Source organism: Mirounga angustirostris, unplaced genomic scaffold (assembly GCF_029215605.1).
Source record: "Mirounga angustirostris isolate CCGP_5_RB_7025 unplaced genomic scaffold, mMirAng1.0.hap1 SCAF_4, whole genome shotgun sequence".
NCBI classification, from domain to species: domain Eukaryota; kingdom Metazoa; phylum Chordata; class Mammalia; order Carnivora; family Phocidae; genus Mirounga; species Mirounga angustirostris.
Genome location: NW_026991712.1, coordinates 19,158,018 through 19,168,870, shown reverse-complemented (window position 1 = coordinate 19,168,870; position 10,853 = coordinate 19,158,018). Strand labels below are relative to the sequence as shown.

Below are 10,853 nucleotides of genomic sequence, written 5' to 3'. Positions count from 1 at the left end.
AATGTTAAACCTCTTGATCTGTCGGCAGTCGGATTTCTGAAAAGAGAAGCTACATAATAGCACAAAATGGAGAAATTTCATGTACCCAAAAGATATAAATCCCCAACACAACCAAATTCTCTTTCAATACACAACTGTAAAAGTTGTAGAAAAGACGTCCAACCTTTATCTTATAACATTCTCTTCATTTTCCTGTACACACATAGCTCCGTTTCCTTTAATGAGGTACATCCAAGGTCATTCAGTCATGACTTAACCCATTCACTTCTCCAGAACAGGTTTAGATTAAATGCAGGAAGAGTAGAAGCATGTGTTTGGTTCTCATTAAGCTCACAATATCCCTCTGGGAGAAACAGAGGTTCATTAACCTAACTGTTAATGAAGGATAAATTGCTTATATTTAAGTGGGGGTTTACATTTTATTTTTATCCAATGCTCCAGTGTCTCGATTCTCATCAAAATGTGAGGCTGGCAGTTACTCAACAGAGCCCAGAAAACATCAGCAAATGAGTTTGCTTCATATGAGTTGTGCACCTGGGGGAGAAAAGTGGTTAAAAAAGGAAAAAAAAACAGACTTGGGTTTTATGATTTAAGGACGTCCCCTTTAAAAGAGTAATAAACAAAAGATGCCCCTAGAATGTATGAAAAACAAAGAACGTGGTTGGGACTTGATTAAACATCTATGCAAGATTTCATGTGATGTCAAGCACTGAGACACAGTTACTTGGCACAGACCCAGAGGCTGAAGTAACAAGTAAGGGAGGGGGCACTGCTTCTCCATTGTCTTCTCCTCCTCCCCATCTCATATCTCGGAAGCATCCCCTGTATTCATGATCCTGTCCTGCTTGCATAGCAGTGGAGGGAAATATTCTGAGAAACTAATCAAGAGTCTGGACTAATCAAAAAGCCTGGTCTCGAACTCATCAAGGAACTAGGGTTTCTGGAGAAAGCAATAAAGAGAACCAGCTTATAACAATCTGTGCTGGTCCTATTTTATCTTGGGAAATTCCTTCTGATTTAATCTAAACACAATCCCTCAGTCCTCTTAGAACCCTGGGACTCTTCTTGGGGAGTTATAATGAATGGTTTAAATCATCTCTCCCACTGGATTCTGGGCTCCTTCATAAGGGAAAAACCTCAGGTCTTTCATCCCTGTTGTTTTAGGGCTGAGCTCATAGTTGGTGCCCAATAAATGTTTGATGAATGTATGAATAAATAAATGAGTGAATACGGGGAATAAATTTTTCTACCTCAAGCACACCTGCCATAGACTGCCTGCCTGAGGATAGAGAATACACTCTGTGCAGAATTCTATTATTATTATTGATTATTTCCCCTCAAAATATACTTCAAAGTGTTTGCAGATATTAGTAACCTTAAATTTGTATCCCTATTTAAGCTACTCACATATTATACTGTTACTTTCTTCACACATTCACACAGAAAAGAAATGATTCCTTAGCCAACATTCTAGGCAAACTATCCTACCCTGTGAAAGTCAACACTTTGCAGATTACACGTCCCCCCCAACACTTTGCAAATTACATGTCCCCCCTCCCTTGGGGAGGATGCTAAAAGTTAAGATATAGGTCCCTGGTTCTGGACAGGTGATGTTCAGGACTTTAACAGGTAATAAGAAGAAAATAAGAACTTTTAACAAGGAGAAATGCCCACAGCTACATGCAGAGTTCCCTCCCATTGGAGGCTTCTGGCGGAGGTTGGAAGTCTACAGAGCAGCACTGTGGAGAGGACCCCAACATCACATTTCCGTTAAGACGCCCCTGACCTTCCCTTCAACCCGAAATCCTAAAATTTCACAATTTAGCAGTGCAAACAGAAGTTTTTGCTAGTACTGTGAAATAGTTTTAGGGACTGCAGCAGGGCAAAGACCAAGAGGGCTCAAGCCTGGGCTTCTCTGAACAGCAATGTCCTTACTGATCTCCTCTCCGGAGTCTTCATGAACTTGAAAATTCTAGCCAAGGGAGCTAGTCCTCTCTGCAGAAATCCTTAGGTTTCCCCAGAAGTGACCCTTTTGTTCATAGTACAAGGCCCTCCAACGTGTCACTGAATCTTCCCCTGGCTCAATGCTCTCTACGCTTTCCCGTCAAGCACTTCTTCCCCTGTGGAAGGGGGTTCAGCCTTCCTTGCAAACTAATCTCGGGCCTGTAGGAGACGGCACAGGAAAACGGGAGGCAGACTGATTAGAATGTTCTGATTCTGATCCTCAGGCCACCAAGGACCTCACTGATAATGGAAATGCAGTTTAATGTTCCTTTCAGTTCTGCCTAGAGGATATGAAATATCACCTGCTATCCCAGAGCCCGAGATGCAGCCCACTGAACCCCACTCTAACGGGCCCGCTCTCTATTAAGACTGCTCTCCCAACTACATGAGTCGGGAGCTAAGACACTGAGCCCTCGCAGAAAGGCAGCCCAAGCGAAAGGAATGCTTGGATGACTCCAATGGCCCAGGGAATGTGACTAAATCTCCTGCTCATCAGCTGCTTTTGCTGTTGTTGTTCCAACTTTGCCACCACACGTTCTCTCTGATTTCAGTTTTACTAATAGAGATTCTCAACTAAGCGTCCAGCGCACTGAGGTTTGCCTTCTCCAACACTTAGAAGTTTCCGGCTTTGCTGCAGAGGCTGGACGGGAGTCTACACAGTTGGCTTGCACCGTCAGATGGCTCCTTCCTCCGGCCCAGGTGGTCAATGGTCAAGGACGATGTGCTGGGTGGAAGAGAGCTGGGGAGGGTCAAGGCAGACTGTCTACTGTTTTGCTCAAAACAAACAGCGCCAGGGTCAGAAGCTGCTTATTCAGTCCCCACACTTTTAGAGAGAGCTCTTTAGTGCATTTTAGAGAAAACAAAAATGAAATGGGAAACAGAACCCTCTGTCCTCAAGTGGCTCAAAGAAGAAAGCACTTCAATGGTGCCTGAGGACAGGCTCAGGGTAGAAGACAAGAGGTGCTGGATGTGTCTACCCATCAGCCCAGAACAGTCCTGCCCTCTGAACCAGGCAAGAGAGGCCACTGCCCTGAGCTCTACTCCTAGAGGGCTCTGCTCTGGTCCTTCTCTAGCCAAACTCTTCCCCAAGGGGTGAGAGTCCTCCAGGCCAAGGGGATGCACCCACTTGGAGCCTGTGTCCCCCTTCAGGACCCTGAAATTTCCTGTCCAAATGGCCTCAAGCTGGCTCCACAGCATGTAGGCATCTCTCCTCCCCATCTGTCCTGAGGCTCACTGCGCCACAGTATGCCACCCCTCTAGGCTCCAGAGGGGCAAAAGGGACACATGCTTGCAGGGCCAAGGTGTGGACACAGCCTGTGTGGGCTCGGGGGGTCCATCCGCGTGAACCAAGAGATTTTGGCACCTATGGTGCCAGGGTGGAAGAGAGAGGATGCAAGCTTCAGGCAGGCCCACTGCTCCCCTAGCCCCCCACCAGCTTTCCCTCCACTACTTCCCGGAGTAGAACTCCAAGGGATCTGAGATTCTCAATATAGCCCAGCACGGCAGGTGGCCAGATAGATTTCATCTTATGTTTAGAAGTTTGATAGATAGCGTTAAAATAGTATGTGAACCTCCATTTTCACCCACGCCCAGCGCTTCGAAGATACTAGGGTCTGGTCCTAATGCCCACCCTGCCCTGCCCCCCACCTGCCCACTAACTGCTTCTGGGAGGGAAAGGGAAAGAAAGACTAGCATTATTCAGGAGGTGGGAAGTGAGGGGGTTAGGGGGCACGTGGGAGGTACTATAGAGCTCCTCGAACCAACGGAGAAGTTAAGGAAAATTAAAATTGCCAGAAAGAAATCAAAATAGAGCACCTTATTCCCCTGCGTTTCTAACTCCAGATGTTACAAGCACTTAGGCAAAAAGGTGTCAATCCTGTATAAGAAAGGAAGAATACGGGGCACCTGGGTGGCTCAGTCATTAAGCGTCTGCCTTCGGCTCAGGTCATGATCCCAGGGTCCTGGGATCGAGCCCTGCATCGGGCTCCCTGCTCGGCGGGAAGCCTGCTTCTCCCTCTCCCACACCCCCTGCTTGTGTTCCCTATCTCGCTGTCTCTCTCTCTGTCAAATAAATAAATAAAATCTTAAAAAAAAAAAAAAAAAAGGGAAGAATACTCTCTTCTGCCTTGACAAACAGCGGGTGAAGAAAAAGGCTTGCATCACACTGGAGAGATTCAACCGAAAAGCAGCACCCACAGTAATCCAAGTTTTCCACAGCTGGTTCCAAGCGACCGTCCCCCACCTCTCGCTCACGGCACCCTGCACAAATTCCCACTGCAGGCACATCCCTACTTTGTGGACACACAGACGATTGGTGGGCCAGGCCCGTCTCTGATTCACTCAGGCTGAGAGGGCCCCGGGCTGATGTTCCTGCCCCGGGTCTGCTGTACGCAACGTTCTTCCCAAGCTGTGGCACATCCAGTGCAAGAAGATGGGCCTCAGTGTTGAACTCACTGTCTTCGTTTTGCTCTCCCCGCCCCCAAAAGCAGAGCCTGAAACAAGGACTTGGGTGCAGGTGGCTTATTTAGGAGGTGATTCCAAGAAGCACAAATGAGGATGTGGGGAGGGCGCCTGGGTGGCTCAGTTGGTTAAGCGACTGCCTTCGGCTCAGGTCATGATCCTGGAGTCCCGGGATCAAGTCCCGCATCGGGCTCCCTGCTCGGCAGGGAGTCTGCTTCTCCCTCTGACCCTCCTCCCTCTCATGCTCTCTATCTCTCATTCTCTCTGTCTCAAATAAATAAATAAATAAAATCTTTAAAAAATATATATTAAAAAAAAAAATGAGGATGTGGGGAGAGAGACACAGGGAAGGGAGACAAGGCAATATGATGTGCTGGGGCCTACACTTACCTAGCTTTCCCCTTTGCTACGGTGGGATGGGCCTGACCTTTTTTTTATTTTTCCCCCTCTCTCACACAGGAATCCAATTATATGAGTAGTGGCAAATGCTCAGAGAGCCAAAAGCTCTTGTCCTCCTGTGTGGAAAACAATTCCAAACTATCCGTATTTTAATAAAAATTGTATACTCACTTGCCAGGACTGGAACGTAGCTGCAAATTCTCTTTGCGGTCTGGGCAACCAGCACACCTTCCGGGGAAGGGTCACACAGTAACTGTATTGGTGAGGGAAAAGGGGCTGGCAGCAAGAGAAGCAAGAGCTCACGGAATAACTTAGATTTACCTCCCGGCCTGCCATGTCCAGGACAGCCCCAGCTATACCGTAAGACTGCGGGGGCAAATCCCCATATGCCCTTTGGGGTAGCCAGATGCTAAGCATATTAGACCTTGCCTGCACCCAAGCTCTGAAGCTCTCCTCTCCCCTGGCTCCCCACTTTGCCCGAGTCTGAGGCTACAGCACACAAGGCTGCCATGAGCTAGAAAGGATAGATTTCCTACCCTCCCTACAACACACAGTCAGCAGATGTCCCTTGGACTCTCTGACCTTATGATCCCATTCTGACAACTGGGTCTTTTCCTTATTCATCAGAACTGCCTACGACCTCCTGTCCTTCCCTGCTGTGTGTGAATCCAACTTCCCAAAGAACTAGTTGACTCAAGTGGCCAGATCACATTACTGACTTTCCCCTTTCCACCTGACCCACCACGATGACCCCTATCCCAGAGTGAGTTATGACAAGGCGAATCAGAGACACACGTGAGTGCTGTAAGAGCTTCGGCCAGGATCTTTTCTTTTTTTTATTTGAGAATGAGAGACAGAGAGCATGAGAGGGAGGAGGGTCAGAGGGAGAAGCAGACTCCCTGCTGAGCAGGGAGCCCGATGCAGGACTCGATCCAGGGACTCCAGGATCATGACCCGAGCCGAAAGCAGTCGCTCAACCAACTGAGCCACCCAGGCGCCCCCGGCCAGGATCTTTTCAAAACCACGCTCTGAAAAGACAGTGAATCAACTGTCTTCCATACAGAGGTGACTTATAGAAGTCATTACTGCTTTGGCAGGACATTGGGCTAATCAGAAAATAATGCTGCCTAATCGCAGGTAATCAGTGCAAGACAGAAGCAGGAGAACATCTCATAGTTACCTGGTGAGAAGGAGGGTGACTGACGACCTTACCCCTCCAGAGACGCCTCAGTCTACTGGCCCTCAGGTACTTTTCCAAGAGCTTAGGCAGCAGGTGAAAAGGACTCACGTCAGGCATCAGGAACGATTTTCTGACCCTAATTAGGGGATTTAAAATATTTGGGTGTGTTCCTGAGGTGGTCCTGGGTAGCCTCCCTGTTTTCCAGCTTTTATAAATTTGTGAGACTTTTGGGGGAATGCTAAATCAGTGGTTTCTTAGCTGAATTCCAGAAACCTCTCAGGTGTCATGGAATCCCTCATTTCTATAAAACATGCTTTAAGGGGTTACAAGGATACTTGGTTAAGATTTCAGTTTTTAATAAAAATTTACTTTTGACTATTTAAAAAGTGGTACTAGGGGCGCCTGGGTGGCTCAGTCGTTAAGCGTCTGCCTTCGGCTCAGGTCATGATCCCAGGGTCCTGGGATCCAGTCCCCGCATCGGGCTCCCTGCTCAGCGGGAGGCCTGCTTCGCCCTCTCCCACTCCCCCTGCTTGTGTTCCTGCTCTCGCTATCTCTGTCAAACAAATAAATAAAATCTTAAAAAAAAAAAAAGTGGTACTAAAAAGGAGCGCTCGTGTATTCAAATGTGTCTTACACGGAACCCTGACATGTTGGAGCGCTCAAGCTCCTGACTGCAGCTATGGGGCTAATTCACTTTTGTATAAACACTGACGTCAAGCTTCTCCTGCAGCACGTCCTCGGCTGATTGCAGCAGCATCTGGTACATAATGAGGACCACTTCCCAATACTTACCTGTGCGGCCATGGTCTTCCCATCAGTACACGATCCAAATAAGATGCTGAGACAGAGTGGCTAACTGAAACAGATCTATTACTCTGATTGGCTGGCTCCTCAATAAGGAAATGTGAAAAGCTGCACTTATAAAATAAATTCATACAAACACAACCCTACCGCCATTTTTTTTAAGAGAATTTTTTTTTTAAAGATTTTATTTATTTATTTGACAGAGAGAGACAGTGAGAGAGGGAACACAAGCAGGCAGAGTGGGAGAGGGAGAAGCAGGCTCCCCGCTGAGCAGAGAGCCCGATGCGGGGCTCGATCCCAGGACCCTGGGATCATGACCTGAGCTGAAGGCAGACGCTTAACGACTGAGCCACCCAGGCGCCCCCCTACCGCCATTTTTATCTAGGCTCTGTCTTTGAGGGAATTTTCAGTTCTGCTATTTATTTGGAAAAGGAATAAGGCATGGTGAAAAATTAGTTTAGGACCACTGGTTTAGCTAAAGGTGGGTAGGAACTTCAAATAGTCCCTTCCGATCTGATTATTTTATCCCATCACCTGTCCAACCACATCAGAGAAATGAAATTTTAATATGGAAGAATATTCATGGTGATATGTTGTTAAATGAACAAAGGAGGTTCCAATGAGTCGTATACAGCATATTACACACACACACACACACACATATGCACACAGATACACACATGTACACTATATCGTATATATGCTTAGAAAAGACTTTGCGTGTATATGCCAATGTTAAAGATTATACAAAAAGCCAATGAGAATTATTTTTAGAAAGCAAAGCAAAGAAACATGACATTTCTCAATGTAGAAAGATGGGTGTGATTGGCACGTACTTCCAAATGCAGCAAGCGAATAAATGTGTGAGATCAGCCTGGGGCTGGCTAAGTACACTCTGTGTATTCCTTCATTCAGTCCCCGTTGATTGCTTGACAATGAGACACATGGACAGAAGCAGGGAGGCCATACAGAGCAGTGGTGTCAGCACTGGCTTAGATGTATATAGGCAACGGTCCAAGTTCTAAGTCTGTCCTGAAAAGCTGTATATCCTCAGTCACACTTGACTGCTCTCACAGTCAAATTTCCTCATCTACAAAGTGAAGATAGGGATACCTATCTAGTAGGACTATTGTAAAAAAAAAAAAAAAGCGAAATATGCTTACAGCCTTAGTACCATGCCTAGTTCACAACGAAGGTCCAACAAATGGCAGCAATTAGTAGTCCTAGGATGTGTTTCCTGCCGCAAGGTACTTCCAGTCTAGTGGGGAAGGCAGCTGAACTTCTTGCTCATTGACCATGAAGGAAAGAGATTACTTCGGCCTCTGCCAAATCTTTTTTTTTTTTTTAAGATTTTATTTATTTATTTGAGACAGAGAGAATGAGAGACAGAGAGCATGAGAGGGAGGAGGGTCAGAGGGAGAAGCAGACTCCCTGCCGAGTAGGGAGCCCGATGCGGGACTCGATCCCGGGACTCCAGGATCATGACCTGAGCCGAAGGCAGTCGCTTAACCAACCGAGCCACCCAGGCGCCCCTCTGCCAAATCTTTTGGGTCCCTGAAGCTAGAAACCCAGGAGAAACAGCAAAGAGCAGACGGCCCTTGGATGTTTGTCAGCCCTTCAGCCTAGGTACCCGGCAAAGGTGCCCTGTGTCAGGGGGCAGTGAACAACACTTGCGTGGGTAATATGGCTGTCACAGCTCTTGGACACAGCTGTCCCTGTGGTCTCAGTCCTGCCTACTTTCACTAGTCCTAGTTGGCGTACGTTCTTCATTGCTGCTATAGAACATGGGGTCCCATCATCATGTGTCACCTGCTCCACAGGGGTGCGCATCTGCTGCAACTTTCAGAATAAAGTTCTCTCCCCAACAAGCTGAACTCCTCAACCCACACCATATTCCAGCTTTCAGACTCCGAAAGCTATTTTCAGTAGCGAGTCCCTTCTAAGGAATATGGAATACAGAAGAGTTTTGAATAATTTGATGGCAAGGAAGCACTAGATTTTAAAGATATGGCTGCAGACTAGCTCAGGGTATCTTGTACGATCTCTAACCCAATGTAAGACTGGAGCTTTGAAAGCCACTTTTTGTTTGGTCTTTTATTGTTTCGATGAACTAGAAAGCAGATAAGAGAAAAAGGGCCCCCAAACAGGGATGACATCAGCGAGAGAGGGAGAAAGGCAGGGGGTTGCAGAACTGCACAGCTGAGTTAGGAATATTCGGCCCGAGGGTGGAGATGGGGGTGAGGGGGAAAGCAGGGAGAGGTGGGCAGGGAGCACTGATGGTGGTGGGAGGAAATGTACCAGGCAGAGCCTGATTAGTGGGGAAGCAGGCAGAGGTGGAGAAGGCGGTCAGGGACAGGGGTTAAGCTAGAATATCACGGCAGCTGCTGACAGGGTTCCATGAGACATCCCTTCAGCCGCTTGTGACTTGAGCCACATCTCATTTCAGCTCCAGCTGCGGCGGGCCATTCCCTCGGACACTGAGAACATCCCCCATCCTTTTTTTTTTTTTAAGTATAGTTGACACACGCTGTGACATTAGTTTCAAGTGTATAACAGTGATTCCACACGTTTACACATTATGCTGTGCTCACCGCGAGTGCAGCTACCATCTGTCACCATAGGACATATTACAACGTCACTGACTATATTCCTTATGCTGTGCCTTTTATTCCCGTGACTTGTTCATTGCACAACTGGAAGCCTGTATCTCTCACGCCCCTTTGCCCATGTTGCCCATCCCCCACCCTCCTCCCCTCTGGCAACCATCAGTTTGCTGCGAGCCTCCCATCTTCAAGCTTCCCCAGCTCCTCTGCTTCAGAACTTTCTCCGAAGCTGCAGAACCCACTCAGCCAAGTGTGGAGGATTTAATGTGAGGCAGGGAAGTGGGAGGTAAGGAGAGGGAACAAGGGTAGGATGAGGAGTTGGTGGATAATGCTCCAGCCTTCAAACCTATGGTGGGGGGGGAAGGGGGGGACAAGTTATTCTAGGTGCGCTCGGAAGACTTCCTCAAAGGGTCGCCGGTGAGATTCAGCCCCGGTTGCCCAAAGTGGTGACCAGCTCAATATTTCAATATAGCACTCTTCATGGACTTCCCATTCTCCCCTCCATCAATCTCTCCGCCCTCACTCCAGTTTCTGGAGGTCGCCTCCCAAGTAAACGATCTGCACATCAGTCCTTGTCTCAGACTCTGCTTTCAAGGGACCCCAAACTAAAAGAGGATTGAAGGGAAGAAAGTTGGTGGCAGCAGTGGCCCCAAGGGAGAAAGAGCACGTTACAACGTCCGTGTAGGTCCTACAACACACAATATTAATCACAGGGACATCGGGCTGAACGGAATCTTAAGACACTATCTATGCACTGTTGAATCTCAGATCTGTACCTCTGAAACAAATAATGCAATATATGTTAAGGAAAAAAAAAAGAAGAAGAAGAAGAAGGTAGCGGGAGGGGAAGAATGAAGCGGGGAAATCGGAGGGGTAGATGAACCATGAGAGACGATGGACTCTGAAAAACAAACAGGGTTCTAGAGGGGCGGGAGGTGGGAGGATGGGTTAGCCTGGTGGTGGGTACTGAGGAGGGCACATTCTGCATGGAGCACTGGGTGTTATGCACAAACAATGAATCATGGAACACTTCATCTAAAACTAATGATGTAATGTATGGGGATTAACATAAGAATAAAAAAAAAAAAGGCAAAAAAAAAAAAAAAAAGACACTATCTATGCCTGTCTTCTTACCTTAAGGCAGCTACTTCATCATCCCAGACAGGAGAGCCTTTCTTAAAAGTTGCTACGGGGAAAATTCCTTAGCGTCATTCACAAACGCTATGAAGTTAAGAGTTATCATTAGCACTGATAATGAATTGGACCACGAGTAGCAAAAGCCTAAAAAAAGATATTACTGTTAACTTGTTATAAACCTATCCGATCAAGCTGATTGATGATCATGTGGAAGGTCAGTGTGTGAGTTCAGGGCTCATTATACTGAATTACGTACGACCTCCCTT

General features: G+C 47.2%; 1 protein-coding gene across 1 annotated transcript in view; it reads right to left on the bottom strand.

Annotated features, from left to right (window-relative positions):
- The window catches only part of SNTB1 (syntrophin beta 1), a 230,757-nt gene that overhangs the window by 150,652 nt on the left and 69,252 nt on the right, over positions 1-10,853 (bottom strand). The window lies entirely within an intron of this gene.